This window comes from Peromyscus leucopus, chromosome X, assembly GCF_004664715.2.
Source record: "Peromyscus leucopus breed LL Stock chromosome X, UCI_PerLeu_2.1, whole genome shotgun sequence".
In the NCBI taxonomy this organism is placed as follows: Eukaryota; Metazoa; Chordata; class Mammalia; order Rodentia; family Cricetidae; genus Peromyscus; species Peromyscus leucopus.
The window spans coordinates 134364881-134390140 of NC_051083.1; the positions used below are offsets into that span (position 1 = coordinate 134364881).

Below are 25260 nucleotides of genomic sequence, written 5' to 3' on the forward strand. Positions count from 1 at the left end.
AAATTAGCTCCTTGTTCCCCGATTCCTGTGGACTATATATAGTTGCCATTTTCAGAAATTCCCTGAGAGAAATGGATGGAATAACTTGTTGGTGAAATGGGTTCCTAAGAGTGGACTCTCAAAGTTCTGCTTGGGACAGAGGGACCCCCATATACTATAAGATGGATAATGTGAGCTGTGCCAGCAAGAGCACACTTGTGGGAATGATCCCCTAATCCTCCCTCTCTGGGGGCTCTGACCATATGTGCTATTTCAGAGGTTCCTAGAAATGAGGGACCATGTGACATTTTTAGTCAAGAAAGAAGCTGGGAAATGGGTTCCAGAAGCCAGATCCCAGATTGATAGTCCCAGATAATCATGTTGAACTGTCTTTTTGAAGGTCCTACACCAAACTGTGGCTGCTTATGGGAATGAACCTGTATCCAAGTTCCTGCATCTGAACTTGGGGGACTTGGCACCATTTTGTGAGGTTCCTGGAAGGGAGACAGCCATGTCACACTTTTAGAGTTGAGGTGCAGTGCTCAGGGTGGGTGAAAAGTGCCCATTTTTATTATAGATGGCCCCCAAATAGTGCAGTTTCACTCCCTTTGTCAGCCTAGCTTCAAGTGTGATTCACTCCTACAAGTAAATACTTTGCTCTATGATACCTAAAAGACTAAGGATTGTTGTTGTTTTTACTCATTCTGCAAGAGAACCAGGTGGAATAGCTTTTTAGGTAAAAGGTATGCTTGGGACAGAGGCATCCCACGTGCAATATGATGGATAATGTGAGTTGCATCAAACAAGGGCCCATTTATGGGAATGAGCCTCTACCCCTCCCTCTCTGGGGACTCTGGCCACAGGTGCCATTTCAGGGGTCCCCTGAAAGGAGGGACCACATGACTTTTAAAAAATAAAGACAGGAGCTAAGAGTGGTTTGATGAAACTGTTTCCTAGATTGTTAGGCCCAGACAACCTAGCTACCTTGTGTCATTTTGAGGATCTGGAACCAAATGGGGGCAGATTTGTGGAAATGAGCCTATATCCAAGATTCTGCATTTGTATAAGGAGACTTAGGTGACTCAGGGTCATTTTGTTGGGTTCCTCGAAAAGAAATGGCCATGTCGTGCTTGCCATGCTTTCTGAGTCTAGGTGAGAGCCTAGGGTGGGCACAAAAAGTCTCTTTCAGGATAGAAGTACTTCAGATAATGCAGTTTTGCCCCTTTGGTTAGCATGACATCAAGTGGAACATTCTTCTTGTCATAAACTCCTTGTTGGGTCTGACTATGGGGACAATGCACAGGAGCAATTTTAAGAAGTTCCCAGAAAGAGGCTTACATCACCTCCAGGGAGCAAGCAGACCTGAGAGTGGACCAGGGAAGTCCCAGTCCAAAGAAAGAGTCCCAAAATATTATAGCTGTGTCCCTATGGTGAGCACTCCTCCAAATGGGGGTCCAGGTTGCAAGAGTCAGCCCTTTGCCCTGAAAGTCACTGTGGACAATAGGAGCAATTTTTACAGGTCCCCTTAGCCCAAGTGGTGGCTCCACATTCAGGAGAGTGGAATGTCAAGGTCCATTCCATCTAGGGCAGTTTTTCTCTTCCTATGAGTCTCGACCCTGTCGCATATCAGATGTTTATTTACATTGTGTTTCATAGAAGTAGCGAAATTACAGTTATGAAGTAGCAATGAAAATACTTTTATTATTGGGGTTATCACAACTATTAAAGGGCTGCAGTATTAAAAAGAAGTCACCTCTGTTGCTATGGAGGATACCCAAATTGTAATTCAATTGACCCATTTGGAGGAATAAGCCTCTCCCCCTCACTTTTCTAGCACTCAATACCTAGGAATCCGTTAAGGTGATTCCCAAAGAGGAGGGGATCTGTCAGATAAGATGAAAGCTGTGAGTTGGTTGCAAAATCCCTACCCCAGATATACAGGGCCAGATAACCAAACAACATTATATCCTTTTGAGATTCATTTTCCCAAACTGAAAAGGCTGGTTGACTTGTTAGAATGAGCCCCTGCATCTACAAGGTATGACTTGGAGGACTTAGTGCCATTTTGTGTCATTCCCCAAGGTTAGATAATGCCTCAGTTCTCACTTGAGTCCTTCCCCATACTTCCACATCTTCATGCAGGTGCTCAGGAAAGACTCAGAACCATTTTTTCAGGTTCCTGGAGGGGTGATACCCTCACCAAGCTTTCAGAGTCTGGGTGAGAGCTTAGAATAGACTGCAAAGCCATCTTTCACAATAGAGGTTCCCCAGATAAAGCAGCTTCACCTCTGTTGTCAAATGGGCACCAAACTGTGGACTCTTGTAGGAATCAGCCCCTTGCACAACCCCACTTGCAGCCTATGGGTACTATACAGATGCTATTTTCAGGGGATGCAGGAGGAGGGAGAACTTGGTTTCTTTCTGACTCAAATGTGAGCTTCTGGTGGATTTCAGATGCCCTACTCAATATAGACAGCCTCTGGGTAATCCAGCTGCACCCCTTTTACTGGTGTGAAACAAACAGGAACCATTATTTGTGGTACTGTTACCCTGCTACATCAGGGGGCATCCAGGGACTTGGGAGTCATAGAACATCTTGTTCCTGGAGCTTGAAGGCTCCCTTTCAGAGTTGAGGGAGTTCAGGATGGCCTACAGAGTCACCTTTCTGCATCGCTGGTCCCCTAGATAATGCACATTCACTACTATGGTAATCCCTACACTAAGCAGAAGTCTCTCTTGAAAAATAAGAATGCAGGAGTTGGTGTTTCTTGGAGAGGGGTAGACAAGACAGGGCTCAATTGCTTTCAGTCAGGGTAATTGTGACAGTAGGTTGATGAAGCCTTGCCCCAGATAGAGGGCTCCAAAGAATTCAGCTTCATACCTATTAGATCTCCCTGCAACACAAGGGGAGGCAACAAAGGAGAGGAGTTAGCCCTTTCTGGCTTTTACCTATATAATTCTGGGACTCGGCCGGGTGGTGGTGGCGCATGCCTTTAATCCCAGCACTCGGGAGGCAGAGGCAGGTGGATCTCTGTGAGTTTGAGGCCAGCCTGGTCTACAAAGCAAGTTCCAGGAAAGGCGCAAAGCTACACAGAGAAACCCTGTCTCGAAAAAAAACATATACATATATATGTAAAACGAATGGAAACACATAAACTATGAACCAATGGCTGAGGGGCACCCAACTGGATCAGGTCCTCTGAATAGTTGAGACAGTTGATTGGCTTGATTTTTTTGGGAGGCATCCAGGCAGTGGGACCAGGTCCTGTGCTCATTGCATGAGTTGGCTGTTTGAAACCTGGGGCTTATGCAGGGTCGCTTGGCTCGGCCTGGGAGGAGGGGACTGGACCTGCCTGGACTGAGTCTACCAGGTTGATCTCAGTCCTCGGGGGAGGCTTTGCCCTGGAGGAGGTAGGAATGGGGGGGTGGGCTGGGGAGAAGGGAAAGGGGCAGGAGGGGGGAGAACAAGGGAATCCGTGGCTGATATGTAGAACTGAATTGTATTGTAAAATAAAATAAAATTTAAAAAAAGAGTCCAAGACAAAATTTATTTAAAAGAACAAAGCATTTGAAGAATAGAGATGTCCAGCTGGGCTCCATATCTCCTGTTACTTGGCAGTTCCATTTAGATCGCCTCCATTTATGTATATATTTCAGGAAGCTTCTACTGTATAGGTAGATATGATACATATGTTCATAGCCCTTTATTTTTGCCATCCCTCCCCATATTCCTTTCCTTCCTCTTCTCTCCATTCTTCCTCCCTCTCGATCCTTCTGTTCTAATCCTCTCCTCCCCCATCCATCCATAATGACTTTATTTCCTAGGGTGATCCATCCAAATGAAGCCTCCAATTCTGGAAATGGTTTACATCCAATCAAGTTGTTGGCCAAAGGGGCCTCATAGGAACCTCCAAATTCCCCAGGCTATTGCCAAGGCTACTGCTCTCCACAAACTGATGGTAAGCCCCTATTACTGCAAACAACACCTATACAACTCAGTGAACATGGAAAAGCCAAGCTGGTGCCTGCCTGGAACCTTCACCCCTACTGTATAATGTTCAAAGTACCGGAAGGTACTCTGCATGCTCCCCAAGGAGAAAGGAGAACACTGACCTGGCTGCAATGGTGACCTGCATGCAAGATGTTACCAAGCAACCAGTACCTGATTGGATTCAAGGCCCATTGTATGAAATAGAGCCCATTCCCGATATGGCCAAGAACCTGAGAATAGATCCGTGTCTCACACAGCCATCATCAGAGAAGCCTCCTCCTGCAATAGCTGGGAACTAATACAGAGAGTTACAACTGGACATTATGCAGGTAATGATAGAACTTGGAATACTCAGTTCTAATGGGATGTCTCCATTAATTCCCTCTGCTCAAGGCTCAGGGAACCCTGCAGTAGAAGAAGCAGAAAGATTTTAAGAGCCAGTGGGGACGGAGGACACCAATGAAACTCAGCCTTCTAAACAAAGCAGGATCAATGTGCATGAGACTCATAGATACTGTGGCCGCATGCACAGGGCCTTTACAGTTCTGGGCTGCACTGAGAGGGGAATTGGACATGGGCCACACCCCTAATCCAAAGCTAGCTCCAACTGATAGCTGCTCACAAAGAGTTGGTTTTCTCCAACAAGGTCAACCTGGGTATACAAACCACTCTTGAGGCCATGCCCCATGCCCAGCTAGTGGATGGCCAACACAAACCAAACTCAGTGATGTGTTTGGAGGTTCTTTGTGTCATAATGCTTTGTCAGGACTTATTTTCCCCCTTACCAGTCTTTTGTGTATATATTTCAGTTTCTGGTTTTGCATTTTTATAGAATTTCTGTGTGAATATGTGTGTCTCTTGGTCTTTTTATTTGGTTCTTTTTCTTCTGTTTGTTTGTTTTGTCCTATTCTGTTTTGTTTCTATTGTATCTAATTATTATTATTAATATTTAGATGCATGTTTGTATCCTAGCAAGAGAGAGAAAGGGGATGTGGATTTAGGTGGGTAGAGAGGTGGAGGGTATTTGGGAGAAGTTGAGGGAGAGGAGATCATATACTGTATTAAAATATTATATTTTCAATAAAAATAACAAAGCAGAAGAAAAAAAGAATTCTGGGATTCTATGAATCAGGAGATAGCTCAGTGGTTAAGAGCACTTTCTGTTCTTGCAGGTTCAATTCCCACCACCCATATGGTGGTTCACAATTCTAGTTCTAGGCAATCTGGTGCCCTTTTCTGACTTTTGTAGGCACCAGGCACACATGTGTTATGTATAAATACATACGCAGGCAAAACAATCATATACATAAAATAAAAAGATTCTGGTAGTCAAAATCTGATTCTCAGGTCAACTGAACAGAGAGAACCAGCTGGGCTTTGGGGAGGTCAGGGTGGAAGCTGTGGTTTGACTTCTGAAGCCCTGCTCCAGATGGAGGCACCCCAAATAATCCAGCTTTACTCTTTTTGTCCCAAGTGAATGAAGGGAGCCCAATCAAGAGGGCTAAGCTCCGAGCCAGACAAAATCCCAGCATAGTGAGGGATATAAGGTCCACCCCTCGCTGAGGAACTATTGGTAATTGATAGCCACTGGGTAAGAATTGGTTTTCTTTAAGGGTACAGCCTTTAATCAGTTGAGATGCTTCAATGAATGTTCATGCACTCAAGGATATATAGCCATTGCAAATTGGATTCAATGGGCTGGAAAGTATGAGAATGCAAGGTTTGGTGGATATAGAAGGGATGGGATCTAAGAGAATTTGGGGGAGGTGTTGAGTATGATTAAAATGCAATGTATGAAATTATCCAAAAGTTATTAAAATATTTTTAAAAGATGATTTTGTACCCCATATCCTTTCTAGGTACTCTTGGAATCAAGGTAAGACATTGTGCCTAGGCAAAGGAACCCCAAATCAGTACTCTTCTGTTGACCATATGCACCAAATGGGGACAGGGGCACTGGTAGGAATGAGCCTCTGTCCTCCAAGGGGACTCTGATTTGGATCATTTTCTGAGGCAACTGGAGTAGAGAGGGTCTAGGCTCCATGAAGTGATATGGTGAGACCCTAAGAGTAAACTGAAGAGGTGCTACACTAGATAATTCAGCTGTGTATCTGTAAACTGTACTACATGTGGCTAGACTAGTTGGGAGAGTGGCCTACTTTGACCTCAGATCTAAGGTCAGAGCCTTTTTCTGAGTTCATAGACAAAAGAGGTCTTTGGATACATTAGTAAACTCTGAGGGTTCAGTGAGCACAGCACACTCTAGATCGTCAGTCCACATATAATCCAGCCTTACCATTTCTGTTGGCCCTGCTCTTATGAGCCTTGTGAACTTCCACCCACTGGATACTCTTCATTATCACTTCTATCTCCTCTGCAGGAAGGTGAGCCTGTCCAGTTAAAGGTATCATCAGAGCAACAGAAGGAGCCACATAAAGGTTACCAGAGGAGGTGTCCAGCATTTATCAGCAATCTAGGTGAGTTGCCATGGTGAAAACTAAAGGTATGAAGAGGAATAGCCCCTCTTCCCCCCCCCCAAAAAAAAAAAACAAAGGACCTCATAATACCTGCCCATCCCCATTAATGTTGTCTGGAGAGCCCTGAGTATATGAATGCTACCTCTCCTTCATGTTTCATGATTTGGGGTGGGATTTCTCTGGGAGGTGATGAGTTTGGTCCTAGGAGTGGTATCAGGTCAGCAGAGGAAACCACTTGCAGTGAACAGAGGGATCAGCCAGATCCTAGATATGGACTTCTGTGGACTGTATTATCCACAGCACATAAAGAAGGGACTGTACAGCCTGGTTATGTTCTGAGGCCAACACTCAGACACTAAGTGGCATGCTTGCTTTTATGCAGGAAGGTGGGAGTCTTTGGAGAGAGGAAGTCTTGCGTCATCTGGACATGAGGGAAGATGTCAGGAAGGACAAACCAGATGAATGAACCTCAGGTGGGCTTAGAGAAGCCCAGCCTCAGCAAAGATGAGCCCAGGTCATGTGAATATCCCCAGACGACCTACATAGATGTGAAGGGATGTGATACCTGCTTAGATGTCAAGGAGGTGAGGAATCTGACCAGAGTGGGTGACTTTAGTTAGAAAAGGGGATTCCAGGATCTTGCAATGTCCAAGTAATGACCACCAATGGAAATCCCTGTCCACAGTACAGACATGGGCCCACAAACACTCCTCACATACCTGAACTCCACAGTCCTGGGTAGGGCTATCAATCTGATCACACTATTTTTTTTGAAGGTCACTGGTCTCAGGGAGCTGAAAGATCTGGTAAAAGGGGATTTGACTGGAGTCATCAAAGGGAGGCTTTCAGGAGTGTCAGGACTCAAGGTGAAGACTACAGTAGTCCTGCCACACAAATACATGAGACCCATCCCCTACCTGCCCTCCTGTCAGTTGTGAGAAAACAGGAACCATGGATGAATTCCCTCACCTCGTGTCCTCTTCCCTCTTTCTCACAGAAATAGGCTCTTGGGTTAAAGAAAGTAGCCTCAGATCATCAAAGGAAGCAGTTCAATCCTTTTCATTTATCAAGGTGAGTGTTGGGCAGGTTCCCCATTCCATGACACATGAACCACATTGAATTGAGCTACCTCTTGCAATTTAACCTAAACAGGTGTAACCAGATATGAAGCACTCTTAATCCCTTTTATTCTGTTTCAGAGATGTGGAAACCTAAGAGTTTGCTACAGGCCAGCAGAAGGGTGGTGTTCATCCCTTGACAGGGAAAGCTGAGAACCCAGTGTGAGCATAGAAGGCACCATTTACCTTAAGTAGGTTATTCTTCATAGTCCATCTCACTCTTCCTATGAAGAATGAGAACCCAGTTTCTTTTTTTTTTTTCTTTTTTTCTTTTTTTCGTTTTTCGAGACAGGGTTTCTCTGTGTAGCTTTGCGCCTTTCCTGGGACTCACTTGGTAGTCCAGGCTGGCCTTGAACTCACAGAGATCCGCCTGCCTCTGCCTCCGGAGTGCTGGGATTAAAGGCGTGTGCCACCACCGCCCGGCGAGAACCCAGTTTCAAACTAGCTGTTTGCAGCTGTAGGATGTTGTCACCATCTCTTATAGTAGTTCTAGGGGGCAGGCATTGAAAGTCTTGGCAAAAGACAGTGTCTTCAGTTCCTATATAAGAGCAAGGTTATGCAGCCTCAGAAGTTAGGGGAAGGTACATATTGCAAGTATGTATCAAGGGTTCCAACTGCCCAGAATATAGACATTCCACATTTCCTGGCCCCAAATATTCTATTATTAGCCCTGAGGGCTCATGATCTGTGACCTGGATGTCCCCAAATAGCTGGTTCTCTTCTGCTTTCTGGCTCTTGGGGTTCTAGGACTGGTAAGAGTCCTTGTGACCTTAGAGCACCATTCAAGAGAAATCAAACAACATGACTATTTGAGAGCTGAAAGAGAGTGGCTACCAGCAGTGTTCATTCACCCTCACCCTCTCCCTCTCCCCATCAGGCCTGTGAATCCCCATTGCTGTGACTGGGATGATATCTTCTCTGCTATCACCAAGGAAAGTCATGATGGAGGATTCCCATAACATCCATCACTGCAACCTTCCAGACAGTCGTTGGGCCCAAAGGGATATAGACAATGCTCAGATCATCATGACTGTGGCAGAGCAGGAGGAAGATATGTATGATAGTAGAACACCAAGTTCTCCCCAGAGTCCTGAGAGAGCCTGCTTTCCCCTTATAGTCATAGGCTCCATTCCTGAAGGCCCTTTGGATGAGGCTTCTTGCAACCAATTAGAGAAGCTGGAAGACCCCATGTCATTGTTGCACAATGCACTAAATAGATGGCCAAACACCCTAATTGTCATGCTAGAAACCTCATCCAATGACTGAGGGAAGTGGATGCAGAGATCCAAGGCCAGGCCCCAGGTGGAGTTCCAGGAGTCCAATTGGCGATAAAGAGGAGGGATTGTATGAGCGAGAATTGTTGAAACCAAGGTTGGAAAAAGCACAGGGACAAATAGCCAAATGAATGGAAACACATGGACTATGAACCAATAGCTGAGGAGCCCCCAGCTGGATCAGGCCCTCTGGATAAGTGAGACAGTTGATTAGCTTGAACTGTTTGGGAGGCATCCAGGCAGTGGGACCGGGACCTGTCCTCAGCACATGAGCTGGCTGTTTGGAACCTGGGGCTTATACAGGGACACTTGGCTCAGCCTGAGAGGACAGGACTGGCCCTGCCTGGACTGAATCTACCAGATTGAGCTGAATCCCCAGGGGAGTCTTTGCCTGGAGGAGATGGGGGTGGGTTGGGGGGAAGACGGGGGGGGGGGGGGGCCCCGGGAAGGACAAGGGAATCAGTGGCTGATATGTAAAATTAAATTAAATTATAAAATAAAATTAAAAAAAATAAAAAATAAAGATATTTGACCTGGTTCACTTTTGCTTTTCAAGTGTGAAATGAAGGAATTCATCACCAAGGCAGAAATGCTGGAAAGTATTATGAAAGAGTATGAGGAGTACTACCCTGTGATCTTTAGTGAGGTCTCTGAGTGCTTAAGGCTGGTCTTTGGTTTTGACATGATAGAAGTGGACCCTTTTATCCAAACCTTTATCCTTGTTACTGCCTTGGGGCTCACCTATGATGGGATGCTGAGTGATGTTCAGGGTAAGCCCAAGACAGACCTCCTAATAGTCATACTGGTTGTCATTTTCATGCAGGGAAACTGTCAGTGAGGAGGTGATCTGGAGAATGCTGAATAACATAGGGTTGTGTGATGTCAGGGATCCTTTCCTATGTGAAAATCCTAGGAAGCTCATCACTGAGGATTTTGTGCAGGAAGGGTACCTGGAATACAGGCTGGTGCCTGACAGCGATCCTCCTAGCCATGAGTTCCTGTGGGGCTGAAGGGCTTTTGCAGAAACCACCAAGATGAAAGTCATGGAGTTTTTTGCCAACATCACTAAAAGTGATCCCAGCTCCTACCCTGAAAAACATGCAGAGGCTTTGAGAGATGAGCTAGACAGGGCCTAGACCAGAAATGTCCAGCAGATGATACTACTGCTCAGACCACCACACATCCTAGTGCACTGGCAGTTTCCAAGCAACATTAGGTTAGACAGAATCTATGATCCAAATACTGTACCCTCATTCTGGAGCTGGTGGGAGGAGAGTATGAAGCATTCTACTCTTACTATTCTGTTGTATAATATTCCAAAATGTTAATACTCTTACTACAAGATTCATTAGTTCTAAGTTTACAAATGTCATTAGTAATGCATGTGTTGTTGTTGACCCAGGTTACAAGAATTTTATTATTTTGAAAACAAATGAAAATGACTTCTGTCTTAAGTTGTAATATATAATAATGTACCATAACATTGAAATTGGAATTTCCTGGACAATTGGAAAATAACTTGTCATTAACTTGAACAACAAAAATAAAATTATTTTTTGATTGTCTTACAATGTTTTAGTCTCTCATTATGGTTAACTAATTAAACTAAAAAAAAAAAGTAAATGGAATTTTTACCCAAATCTCTTCATTGAGCACCTTTGCAAAGTTCTGTGTTAGCAGTGGGACATGGCAGAAGCCAGATCTCTCCTCACTGATGAAAAAGTGGGACATAGCAGAAGCCTGGGCCACCACTCTCTGTAGACATGGTGAGGGTAGGATACACAGCCCTATCAAGAATACAGCGAGGGGTTCTTTCAAACCACAACCACTAGTACAGGGGGCCTGTAGAGGGGTCTCCTGGGGTAAGCAGCCCAATGCAGCTCAATGCTGCATACCCACGCAGTTTGGGAGTCATACTCTCATACTCACATGGCAGTTCACATGGTTTGTTACTATTATTGCAGATCTGATATCCATTTCTGACCTCCATGGGGTCCAGGCACACATGAGGTGCACATGTAGGCAAAGCACCCTCTTACTTATAAGTGGACATTAGCTGTTAAATAAATGGTAATCAAGCTATAATCCACAGATCCAGAGAGGTTAGGTAAAGAGGTGGGCTCCAGGGGGGATGCATGGCCTCCCTGGGAAGAGGAAATAGAATAAATTTTGCTGGTGGGCTGGGGGCTGATGGGGCCAGGAGAAGGAGGGATCAGGTGGGGGAAGGGATGGAGGGAGAGATAGCTGGACTTGGGGAGTATTAGGGTATGTGTGGAAACCTAGTGCAGTGGTAACTTCCTGGAATCTATGAAGTGACTCTAGTAAGGACTCCTAGTAAGGGAGGATATGGAGTCTGAACTGGCCATTTTTGTGAACAGGCAAGGCTTCTAGTGGTAGGACTGGGTTGCATTTGTTTGAGTTGTTGGCCAAGAGGGTCCCAGGCTGATGCTAGAACAGAAGGTCATTCTCTGAAAACTGACAGTGTGCCCCCATTGCTGAGGACATCCACACAGCTCATTGAACAGAGAGGTCAAGCTGGTGCCTGCATGGAACCTTCACCCCTAAGTTCTAGTCTCCTTGGTGTAAGAAGGTACTGTGCATGTTGTGGAAAGGGAAACCTAGCCATCAACCAAACCACAAAACTCTCGACCTCCCTGTCTTGCCTGCAAGATGTATTGGGGTAATGGTGCCGAACTTGTGGGAGTGGCCAATCAATGTTTAGTTTAACTGGAGGCCCATGACCTGAGAGGGAGCCCATGGCTTTCACTGTCTGGATGGCCAGAAACCAGATACTGGATAGCCCAGAGACCTAAGGTAGAACCAAACATGACTGGAAAAACAAAAATAATGAAATGATTCCTAACAATATTCCAATATGCTAATAGAACGGTGCCTTGTCCAGTTGTCATCAGAGAGGCTTCCTCCAGCACCAGATGAAAGTGGGTGCAGTGACCCAAAGTCAGACATTATGTGGACAGAGAGTTTAAATTGGGTGTCTCTGTCACATCCTTCCCCTCAGAGATGAGGGACCTCCATGGAAGTGGGGGGGGTAGAAGACTTTAAGAGTGAGAGGGGATGGAGGACACCAGGAGAACATGGCCCACTGAATCAACTAAGCAGGGCTCATATGGGCTCACAGAGACTGAGGCAGCAAGCACAGAGCCTGCATGGGTCTGCACCAGGTCCTCTGAGTATATGTTATGGCTGTTAGCTTGCTGTTTTTGTGGGACTCCTAAAGGTGGGAGTGAGGGTGTCTCTGACTCTTGCCTGCTCTTAGGACTCTTTTCCTCCTATTGAGTTGCCTTATCCAGAATCAATATGAGGGCTTTTGCCTTGTATTTTCTTTTGACCTGCTCTTTTCTGAAAAGAAAGGAGGAGGAGTGGATCTGTGGGAAAGGGGAGGTGAGAGATTAGCTGGGAGGAGTGGAGGAAGCTATGGTTGAGATGTATTGTATGAGTGAAGAATCTATTTTCAATTAAAAAATGTTAGTCTACATAAACTGCAAATAAATTTTGGAGTAAGACTCAAACCTTGAATTTCTTCTTCAAGTTTCCAGGACTATGCTAAGCTTTGGTTCACAAACTGAGTAAATGCACAGCAAACAATGTTGAACTTATTTTTTAGGAGAATTTTATTAACATTTGACAGACAATCAAAAGCAGGGCAGGTAAGCAATAAATCTCAACAGCTCCCGGGAAAGGGGAGATGGAGGAAAGGAGAAAAGTCCTTTTGTAATCAGTCAGCAAGCATGGCAGAAAGGGGGTGGGCTTCAAAAAATTAGTAAAATGTCCCAGAGGCTCCAGAAAGCATGCTCAGACTTTGATCAGTATAGAAAAGGAAAAAAAGGGGGGAGGCATGCTTCTCTGAGTAGGACTCAGTGGGCAGACCACATGATGGAGGATCCAAGGTGCCACCTAATGAGAGTTCTGCAAGATGTTGCAAAGGGAAAAAGTATATTATCCCATTAAAGGGATAATTAATCCTTCCTTCTCCTTAGCATATACTTTAGTGATCAGCTTTTTTAGGCACTGGACTCTAGGCCAGTGACTGACAGGCCCAGGTGCATTAACTGTAAATAGGAGAAGGCAATAGTATATAACATTTTGAGTAACTTAGAATATCAGGTCTCTGCTCAGACCAGACATAGAACTTATATTGTATTCAGGTAAATTTATTATGTTTTTAACTTTTTTCAAAATATACTATTTAAAATAAAAAATGAATACCACTACTACTACTAATAATAATATTACTGCATGAGTCAAATGTAATTTGGGGATTGTAAGTGTCTGAGTCCTGGATAGCTGTGTCCAGAGGTGGGCTTTTCAGTCCAAGTCCCAACAATTCCCTTCATTAATGCCCCTTTTCTGGTCATGTCTCTTGTGCTTGCTGGTCCATCTATGCTGCTTTTCCTCTTGTCTGACCTTTCTGCTGCCTCTGGAAACTAGAAAGATTGCCCTGCCTTCCTTGCAACACTGAGCATTGCTGCTCCCTGCAGAAGTTTCTGGCCCCTCCCACAGCTCACGGTCATACCCCAGAGTGCACCATAGTTAGAGATACTAATACTGGACTGAGTTTTTTTTTTTAGTTTTATCTCCCTGGTTAGCTAGGAATACACACTGACTTGGTAGATAATTTGCTGCTTCCAGATCTATTACCCTGATAGTAGGAGACTGTTTTTGTTGGCTGAAGGAGGACTTTTGTCTCCCTGGACAGACTTGCAATTTATCAGAAGATTTTGAAGGAAAGATTGGAACTGATACAATAGTGGTTTGAGGAACCATACTGTGCTGGCTTGTTTTATGTCAAATTGACACAAGCTACAGTTATCTGAGAGGAGGGAACCTCAATTAAGAAAATGTCTCCATAGGATCAGGTTACAGGCAAGCTTGTAGGGCATTTTCTTGATTAATGTTTGATGGAGGAAGGCCCAGCCCATTGTGGGTGGTTCCATCCCTGTGCTAGTGGTCCTAGGTTCTATAACAAAGCAGACTGAACAAGCCACGAAGAAGCAAGCCAGTAAGCAGTATCCCTCTATAGCCTCTGCATCAGCTCCTGCCTCCAGGTACCTGCCCTGTTTGAGTTCCTGCCCTGACTTCCCTCAGTGAGGAACAGTAATATGGAAGTAAAAGCCACATAGACCCTTTTCTTCCCAACTTGCTTTTTGGTCATAGTGTTTCATCTCAGCAATAGAAACCCTAACTAAGACACATACCTAGACACAGCTGATTAGTTACACAGAATTTTGCTTTCTACTAAAACCTTACTCTCATTTTAGGATTGTGAAGACAGACTTGGAGATGTAGTCACTGGATTTCTTTGTCTGTCTTTCCAATTTACACAGTGAGTGAATCTCCTTGCTCTCCTTTTAACTATTAAGTTTTCTCATTAATTGCCCTATTGAGGATGAATGTCAAAATCTCACTTGGGCATGCTAGAACACAGGCTCTGATCCTAATAACTCTGGTAACATTGTTTATATGCCTTCTGGCCTCCACACTAGTCACACTTGGCTGTTGAGAGGTCTTGGGCTCTTCTAGGCTCCCATTTCACCCAAACATCCATGGCTGTCTTGGTTTACACTCTTAGGTTAAAAAAAAAAAGTTCTGCAACAGTTGTAGGCAAAGTGTCAAAGTGTGTTGCAACAGTATGCATGCCCCCATAGGTTTCCTTGCAGGGGAGAAAGGTATACTTTCAGAGGGGATAAATACTGATCTCTAGGACTAGCTTAACCTTTTCTCTTACACATCAACTGTCACGCATTGTTCCTGGGGTTTTCTGGATTGTTGTGGATTAATATAGCTCCACTATCTATCAAAGCCAAATGTTTTCACATTGGCAAAGCATCAATGAATCTACTATTCTGGTTGCCCTGTGTTATCTTCAACTGCATGCAATCTTGACCATGCAGTTAGGGGAGGAGCTGGAGTAGGTTATAACCCATGAGAGCTACTTCCTCCAAAACGGGGGTGCAATGGGCTTCAGTTTCTTTTCCCTTTCATTCATGCCTCTAGTGAGCTATTGTTCTGGCTTCAAAGCTTTCCAGAGACTCAGAAGTACAGCATTAGATTTGTCTATTTGTGTTTCTAGGAACTGTGGTTTCATGTAAATATTGCCACATATGCATTTGTTTCACCTGAAGGGCTCCTTTGTCTGTTTTCCTTTATGTTCCTCACTTTGAAAGTCAGAAACATTGGTAACTTTCAGATCATTCTCCTTCTTTATGCATTTTTATGCTGTATCAGATGTAAATAAGGAGGATTACTCCCCCGTGTCTATTTTCTATTGTAATTCCTTGTTAGGTAAATTTAACTTTAGTAGGTAGTAGCTCAAAGTCAACTGCATAACTTATAATCTGTAGCAGAGGCCACGTAATTATTAACATAACTAGGAGACATGCCATTCCATACCATAGAAAAGAGACTGAGCATGCCTTTAACTCATCTTTAATTCTGTCAATCACTGATTGGCTCCTTGTGTTACATGATTTTTTTTCCCAAAAAGATGAGAAGAAAGGATTTTTCACCCCAGATATAGAGGACACTGATAGACAGAAGCAATATTTCCCCCTGCCCAACTGTTTGAACCAATGAATTTATTGAGGTCACTGCAGAACCATAGGTGACTCAAAGGTAGCTATACTCCTGGGCAGTATCCTGACCAACCAAGGAACAGCCATATCCCTGAAGCATATCATTCATAGCATGGATGAGCCCCAAGGGGTTAAAGCAGAATATCACCCAAGAGCTTTGGACACACAAAAAGCCACACTACTGATGAGTCCTCTTGGGCTATATACAGACAGATACTCTACCCAAGAGTCCTACTCTAGTCAATTATTTAGAGAAGAAGATCCTTTTAAGGATCCTATAAAGCCTCCTAACCACATGACTCATCTAATCAACAAATGCACACTAATGACCATTAGGTTTGCATTGGTTTAGTCACATCTTGCTAAACAAGTAAGATAATTAATTATAATAGATCCTTTGAAAACAAGGCATCAAAAATGAGTATGTCTTGGGCTATAAAAAAGGAATTCTGTCAGGAATAAATGGAAACTACTGGCATTTCTCTTGTCATCCACAAAAGACTGATGCTGAGAGACAAGCAGAACTCCACCTGTAAATTTGAAGCACAACTGAGGAGGTGACCAATCAGTCACATAACAAGATTTGGAGTAACATTACTACTGAGGATCAAGTGGAATCATTCTTGAATTGCCATGCATGTGAACAGCCATACTCTGGAGAAAATTACATTCTTTACTTGGATCCATCTAAGCAGATCCAATAAACCAGAAGAAACAATTTGAAGAGATCAATGTGAGAAAATGTGGGGGAGCTAGTGAGAAGGTATCAAGCAAGGCTAGGCCACACTGTAATGGAGGTACAGTTACCTAGGAGCCTAGTTCTCACAAGTCTTTATGATACCCAAGCTTGAACTAACTGTGGGCAGACACTTGAGTAGAGAGAAAGAGGTAACAGCCCTCCTCCCTTCAGAAGTGGGAGAAGAAATGATTCTCTTTTTCAGCTGATGCAACAATGGCCCTTAACAGAATGTGCCTGTAGACACACAGAAGATTTTTTTTCTAGAAACTGGAACTAACTTATACACTCTTTTGAGCAAAAGTTTTATCCAGACATTGAGCACCATATGTAGTTGGGCTTTTCTTTGGGCTGCCAGTTCACAAAAAAAAAAAAAAAATGACAAGGAGACTTATATTAATCATGAAAGCTCAACCTTAGCTTAGGCTTGTTTCTAACTCACTCTTATAACTTAAATTAAACCCATTTTTATTAATTTACTTTCTGCCCCATTCCTTTATTAGCTCATCTCCACACTGCCCATCCTGCTTGCTCTGTGTCTCCTTATATCTCTGCCTTCTTCTCAGCATCCTCTCTGCCCAGAAATCCTGCCTACCTATTGGCCAGTCAGCTATTTTTTTAAATATAATTAACTTGATTTCATATATCAGGCACGAATTCCCCTGTCCTCCCTCCTCCCACCCCCCAGCCCTCTCCCCCAATCCACCCCCCATTCCCACCTCCTCCAAGGCAAGGTCTCCCCTGGGAAGTCAGCCCAGCCTGGTAGACTCAGTCTAGGCAGGTCAAGTTCCCTCCCTACACCAAGGCTGAGCAAAGTGTCCCAGCATAGGCCCCAGGCTCCAAAAAGTCAGCCTATGCACCAAGGACAGGTCCCAGTTCCACTGCCTGGGGCTGGTCCAGTTCCATGGGGGCTCCTCAGCCATTGGGTCACAGTTCATGCATTTCCACTAGTTTGGCTATTTGTCCCTGTGCTTTTTGCAACCATGGTCTCAATATTTCTCACTCATACAATCCCTCCTCTCTTGCTGATTGGGTTCCCAGAGCTCCACCAGGAGCTTGGGCGTGGATCTCTGCATCTGCTTCCACCAGTCACTGGATGAGAGTTCTATCATGACAGCCAGGGTGTTCAGTCATTCGATCACCAGAGCAGGTCAGCTCAGGCACTCTCTTGACCATTGCCAGTAGTCTACAGTGGAGGTATCTTTGGGGATTTCTGGGTGCCTCTCTAGCACTCTGCTTCTTCCTATTCCCCTGGGGTCTTCATTTATCATGGTATCTCCCTCTCCATTCTCCCACTCTGCTCCTGATCCAGCTGGTACCTCCCACTCCCCTAAGCTCTCTTTCCCCCCGACTCTTGTCCTCCAAGCAAAGGATAACCAGACTGCAACTCACAAATCCAGGGAGGCTACCTAGTAAAGAGGACCCTGAGAAAGACATAGGGATCCCCCAACAACAGAGAAATGGATGAAATCTACATGAGAAAACTGGGGGTGGGGGTGGGACATTCAGCTTTTTATTAAACTCATCAAAATGACACATCTTCACAGTGTACAAAAAGATTATTCCACAACAGTCTCCCCTAACAAACACTAGAACTGGGTGGCCACTATTTGTTGGGCATCCCTAGTAGAAGCAAAGGCAGCTCAGACTATCTTGGGGGATGTTTAGTGGTCTGCAGTCCAGAATATGCCTGATGGCCAGTCAGAGTATAGGTGTGGACTGTGCCACCAAGTTGCACCGACCTGTTGGGCAAGAGCCAGGAAGAGAGACCTCATCTAATTCTTCTTCTGAGACATGGGTGCATTCAAGAGAAAGTTTATTGAGGTAAGGTGACTGAGTCGGGACACAAGGTCAAGCCGTCCAAGAGAGCCTCGAACCTCAAGACCAAAGCCAATGTACAACCAACAAGGAAGATAACACCAACCTCCTCAGTCCTCCCTTTGCCAGGAAGCTATGGACCATAGCACAGAAGGAGGTCTTCCAGTCTGTGAACTGGAGTGATGATGGAGAAAGCATCATGATTGAGGTAGACCTGTTTCAGAGAAAGGTCCTTCATCACAGGGGCACAGGGAAGATTTTTGAAATGGAAAGCCTGAAGAGTTATTCACCAGCTTAACCTGTATGGGTTCAGAAAGATCAACCCAGAGGAAAATGATGGCAAAGTACAAAGTTATTCTTTGTCTCCCACTTTTTGTGATGAGAACATCTTCCTATCTTCATACCCCAGGAGTGATGTGCTTTAAGCTCCTCATTTAGCAGGGGATGTTGTTCACTGAATGGTAAAAGTAATAGAATTTGACATTAAACTCCGGGCTGCCCCTTAGATGTTGGCAGGCAAGCAGGCAGCCCCCGAGAAGTCAGTTAGTGTCACATACATAAATCACCACCTTCACCTATGAATCATTTCTCTTTACTGGGGACTTACTGCAGCACATAATACCTCTTACCAACCACTTTAGTCATTCTGTCTATCACAAAAATGACCAGTATAATATGGTGGGGGTAGTATAGCTGTATTTCTGACTGGCTAACCTAGTTTTTTTTTTTTTTTTTTTTTTTTTTTTTTCAGATCTACCACAACTTCAACTTTCAGAGAGACAAGCTGGAGCTCCTACAGAATATTGAGAGGAACAAATTGAGAAACTGGCTCGGGCAAGTGAGGCACCATCTCCAGTCACAAGTGATACTAAGCAAGGGCCAAGACCAAAGAAGGTGAAGCTTTTACACAAGACAGAGGAAAAGGATGTGAAATCCAAGCAGGGGGTTCCCAACAACCAGACACCTGCAGGCAACCTTTCCACTATGCCATCTAGTGCATTAGAAAAAAGCAGCATCCCTGTAAGTGCCTGTAGCTAGAGTTTTCCTGCCTTGCCCACAGTCAGGACAAATCTGTCACCCACCAGTCCCACAGCCGCTCAGACCAAACCAAGTAAACACACAGAGACTAATATTGCTTACAAACTGTATGGCCATGGCAGGCTTCTTGCTAACTGTTCTTATAGCTTAAATTAATCCATTTCCATAAATCTATATCTTGCCATGTGGCTCGTGGCTTACTGGTACCTTACATCTCACTTGTCGTGGCGGCGGCTGGCAGTGTCTCTCTTACTCAGCCTTCCATGTCCCAGAATTCTCCTCTCTCCTTGTCCCACCTATACTTCCTGCCTGGCTACTGGCCAATCAATGTTTTATTTATTAACCAATCAGAGCAACACATTTGACATACAGAACATCCCACAGTAAATGTCCCAGACAACTGTCCACCTCAGGAGACAAGTGGCTCACATGGAGAGGGCATGTCTGATAAAGACACAGTTTCTCCTTTGACTACTGATAAAATGGAAGGGGCTGGGCATGTGCCCAGTAGTTCCTCAAGGTACCTCAGATATGGGTATGTGATGTCTGGATACAACACTTGCCATTCCATCCTGAAAGCTGCCCTCTCAGCCATATCCCTAAGTGTGTCTGATGAGGAGGAAGAGGAGCAGGAGCAGAAGGAGGAAGAAGAAGAAGAGGGGGAAGAAGAGGAGGGGAAGGAACAGGAGGAGGCATACTCAGAAAACACATGTATGATCTGTGTGCTATTTAACAACAAAAAGATGTTCTGTAGATGTAACCAACCATCTTATTAAATAAGAAACACAGAACCAATGTAAAGAAGAAAGCCAAGAGGTCAGAGCTCAGAGCTAAAACCTTACCCTTCCTCCTGCAGTGGTCCTACCTCTCTGAAGAGACCTACTTCTTATGTGTTTGTCTTGATTAGTCTTTCTATTCTGCCTTCTCATTGGTTATAAACCCAAACATGTGACTGCCTCGTCACTGCCTGTAAGTACAGCCCTCCAGATCTTAAAGGCATGTGTCTCTAATGCTGGCTGTATCCCTGAACACACAGAGATCTACCTAGCTCTGTCTACCAAGTGCTGAGATTAAAGACATGCACCACCACTGCCATGCTCTTGCTATGGCTCTAATAGCTCTGACCCCCGGGCAACTTTATTTATTAATATACAATTAAAATCACATTTCAGTACAAATAAAATACCACTATAATGTTCATAAACTCATGGGCCACAAAAGACTGAGAAAAAAAATCACCATGTTTCTGGAAATGAACCAATTTTAGTTCTTGCTAAACAAAAACAGATTTTGTGGTGGTAAATAAACATCTTAAACTTGATCCCAGAGTCTGTGTTCTATGCTATCTAACCCTGGGCACTGTTCCCAAGGCCTTGGCTTCCACACACTTGGGTCAGCCTTGCCCTTTCATGGACAGCAGCAACAGCCCTCAGCAAACTGTGCAGAAGGGGGTAGTTACTGAACTGGTAGTTTCACCTCGCACTATTCAGGTATCTGGAAGCAGGAGATTCCATTCCCCTGGGTCTGCATCCCCTGCAGAGGTCACCAGGAATTTTCTGAGCAGGAGCCAACAGTCCACTGCCAAGCATTCATTAGCCCTGTATAAGCACACCTCAAGGTAGCAGCCTATCTGCTTAAGGATGAATACTATTATACCTTGGGCTCTGAGATACAGGCCGTTCCTTCCAGCACTTGGGGGCAGAAATGAGTCTGACACATAAAGGAAGACAGACACTAGAAACTTGGCAAAAGTACTCACAAAAATTGCTAAAATGTAAACAGCACCACTTAATCCTTCTCAAACAACTTCATGCTATCACAATATTTATGATTTTTTTCAAGATAAAAAGTGGATAGCACACATCCTTCATGAACAAGGCACACTTTCCACAGAGTAAAGGTATTATTAAAGGATAGAGCATCCCTTGTTCATGCTTCCAATTCTGCTCCTTGCCCTTTTGTCTGACCTTCTTGCTGTCTCCTTTGGAAACTAGAAAGGATGCCCTGTCCTTCCTGGGACACTGAATATTGCTAATCCCTGAAGAAATCTCCTTCATCTTCTACAACTACAATATATGCTTATCCTTGGAAATCTATGGTCCGTGGTGAGAGATGTAATTTTATAACCTGGTCCAGGCTATGATTTTATATACCTGGTCATTTTTACCCATTCTGCATCTCAGTGATCCGGAGGTATACTTTGCCTGGGAATTTGTATAGTTGCAATAGGGTTTTACTGAGTGTCATATTAGCAGCTTGGAACTGGGTATAGACTCACGTGGATACACCTGTTTATGTGATCAGGCCCGAATACCCGCTCAAGAGAGAGATGTGCAGCAACCATCTACTGAACCTCAATTCCTAAAGACCCTACCATCCTCTTTGAGGTAAGAAATGATTTCTTGCCGGGCGGTGGTGGCGCACTCCTTTAATCCCAGCACTCGGGAGGCAGAGCCAGGCGGATCTCTGTGAGTTCAAGGCCAGCCTGGGCTACCAAGTGAGTTCCAGGAAAGGCGCAAAGCTACACAGAGAAACCCTGTCTCGGAAAACCAAAAAAAAAAAAAAAAAAAAAAAAAGAAATGATTTCTTTGTAGACATGTCAGTTCCACATTGAAAAGAAAACATGCTTCATCATGCTTTTATTGTTCCCTGTCTGGAGCCTGCCCCTCAGGAAATTACTGCCTATCAGTGTGACTAATGCACCCACTCAGGTGTTCAAGTAAGAAGGATCATGTGGAACATAGTGAGACTCACAGGTGAAGAATCATCTGAAGAAAAATATATCAGCCTCCCCTAGGATGGATAAAATTGAAGAGTATGGTACAGAAAACTGCCATTGACTGAAAAAGATGGGTGTTCCTTATGATACCTTCAAATGAGGTAGATAATGTAGGACTTAAAAATATCTGTTCAAATCCAGGCATGGTAGTGCATGCCTATAATTCCAGCCCTTGGTTGTACAGCTTGATGTTCTTGTGGGACTCCCAAAAGTGGGAGTAGGGGCTGTCTCTGACTTTTTTTTCATACACGTGGGACCCTTTTCTTTCTACTGGGTTGCCTTATCTAGCCTTGATATGAGGCTTTGTGCCTAGTCTTATTCTAAGTTATTAGACCATGTTTGGTGGATATCCCGGGGAGGGCTGCTATTTTTTGGGAAGGAAAATGGAGGAGGGATGTATTTGGGGGAGAGGAAGGGGAGGGGAGAGACTGGGAGGAGTGGAGGGAGGGGAAACTGTAGTCAGGATGTAATTTATGAGAGAAGATTAAAAGAAAAAACTCAAAGACTAAAACAGAACTCTAATTATTATTTACTATAAAGAATATTTTTGGAAAGTTGTGTACAAACAATACTAGAAACATGCATGACAACATTAAGCTATTGTTAAAAAATGTTTTGCAGTTGCTACATTAATCATATTTGATCATGATCAGTCCAATTACCTCTCACTGATATGTTCTGTGTTACAGGATAAATGGAGTTGTGCTATTGATAATGTATGTCTTTTCAGCTAGTGGGTCATGAAAGAAATTCAGTTTTAATCTCCATGTTTTATTTAATATGTAAGAAAGAAAACAGATTATAATTGAACAAAGTTGGGAATGCTTCATATTATGTGATATATAGGTATCAGGTAGCTCTGTATTAGTTTTTGGGAGAAACAGAAATGACTATAAATAAACACACATGAGCACATTAAACTGAGTTTGACTTATACACTCTTGCTTTGAGCTTAATAACCATATGGCATGCTTATACCTAAAATATAGCTTTGCCTTATCTCCAGGAAAGTTGATAGGAAGATAAACTGCATACAGAGAAGTAAATTGATTTGATACATAATTCTCCTCCAATGAATCCTTTACTGAACTTTCAAAATACAGAGGTCTACCCAGCTCCTTATTCAGATCATTTTTTTTTATTTATACATAGATTCTGATACCTAGCAAGAGCTCAATGTATAGCTTTTAAATGACAACAATAAATTTTTCGTTTGGAAAAAAAACACACATGAGAAATGAGGCAAATCTGGGGCACCAGGCTAGCCTCTGCGCTTCATACACTAAGAGCATAAGGCCTACCTGTAGGGACCATTGGTTCGCTGTTAGTTTCACTCTTCCTTTCCATATGACCCCACAGAAAGATCATGGTGAAAAGACAAGTGAGCTCATTTTATTTGAAACACAGTATTACTTATTGTACAGAAGTCTATTACCAAAATGCAATTAGAAATTTAGTCATACTTAAAAGCTCCAGATATCCCACTTTGCCTCTCAACTTTTTAAGGTGAGATAGACAAAAATGAACAGGCATCTCCATTTTGATTCTTCTTAGATAGCTGAAGCAGGATGGAATGGTAATTACAAATATCCCTATATCTTCAGCACATTTATTCTTTCCCATTCCTCACAAATCTTACTATTCACACAAAGGGTCAACTACTCTTCTGTTATAGCATTTGATTGTGAGTGACTATTTTACATGGAGGGTATAAATATCTATGAAAGCATGGAAAATAATGTCAGTTGGGAAACCTCTAAAATACTTGTAAAAGATTATTTTTCTGAGAATCAACCCAGGAAAAGGCTTTGGCTGGACTCAGCTTGTGATGATAGACAGTTTACTCAATAACATTGATATCTTTGTGCCTCAAGTTGTTTCATTCTTCAATTACATTATTTTTTTAGTCTCAATTTAAGAGTCAGAATAAGTCCTGAAAGTAATTGCATTTTCCTTGTTTTGGTGACCTGAACACTTTTTTTCTGTTCTTCTCCCAATTCTGGGGCTTTTCTGAGTCTTGGAAAGGTAAAGGACAGTGAACAACTTGAGAACTGTTGTATTGTCATATATGCCATTGTGTATTCTCCATAATACTATGGAATTATTAGACACAGGTAGCTAACTTATTTTAGGGCTCTGCATGAATAGCTGGGGCATAGTTCAAATCCACACTCAGAAAAGTAATGGCAGATCTGAATGAACGTCTTTGTTGTATTACACATCTCAGACCTCAGGCCCAGATGAAAGTGCATCTAATTCATGTGTTCAAACAAATAATAAGAGGTTCATAGATAGACCACATTATAAGACTGAATCTGTTGCAAAATTCAAACACTGAAGGTGTAGTCACAAGAACCACAGAGTATGACTGTCCTTAGAGACAGGTAATCAAGTTATGGTGGGAATGTAATTCTGTGACAGAACACTCATTAAGAAGTCACAAAGACCTGATTTCCATCTCCAGTACTGAAGAGAGAGAGAGAGAGAGAGAGAGAGAGAGAGAGAGAGAGAGAGAGAGAGAGAAAGAGAGAGAGAGAGAACAGATTAGGACACAAATATATTGAAAGACAGAAGAAGAAAATGCCTAGCCCATCTACAAATCAAAAAAGCCTCCAAAGTAACAACTTTGCTGACAATATGATCCATGGTACTTTGTACTGGAATTCATTGCAAACTATAGAGATGATTTCCTGAGATCATTAATGAATTGCCAGCTTTTTTTCTGTAAATACAAAGACAGATCCCATCTGATTTTATAAAATGCAAAAGCCACCCTGTCACACATACTCATGATGCTGATCAATTTTTCAAAGCATTATTCTGCATATTTCTCTACTAAACTATGAATTTCTAAGTAGTCTTCACTGTTTATAGTCATCATATCTTTTGTAGGTAGTGATATTAGAAGCCATAAAACAATGGCATGAATCTACAGTAACCTTTGTTGCTATCTGCCTAGGTGTATAGAGGAAGTCTTGACTTCCTTAGGTCAGGCCCGTGGAACTTTCCCCACTCCCAGCTAGGTTTTGGGGGCCCAATTTTTCAGGTCTTTAAAGGGAAGAACAGAGGAGATGAGACCATCAAACTACAAATCAGAGAGAATACCTGGAAAATAAATACTTAATGGCAAGACCATTGATTTTGAGAGATAAATTGTGCCCATCCTTGGGACTCTGTGCTTTGAACTATCTGAAGGGAATGGGCTGGCTCTTCTTATAGTCCCTGGCTTCTTAGACAGTGCAGATGTTACACACTTAGCTATAAAGTCACTTCCTGATTTTCAGAGAGGAGTAAATTTGTTTGTGAGTTTAAATGTTCCTTGCTGACATGCATGTGAAAAATCAAGAATGTCTATGTTACATTGAGGATGTGATTAGTCACTGATATTTCTAGTTCTCTCTATGTATACAAAAGGGTATTGGGGGAAGACAAGCTTGCTTCTGTTATAACTGAGTAG

At 43.3% G+C, this 25260-nt stretch overlaps 1 pseudogene; it reads left to right on the top strand.

Moving 5' to 3' along the window:
* Positions 1-8507: 8507 nt before the first annotated feature.
* On the top strand, positions 8508-9975 carry LOC114689529 (annotated as a pseudogene).
* The last annotated feature ends 15285 nt before the right edge of the window (positions 9976-25260 follow it).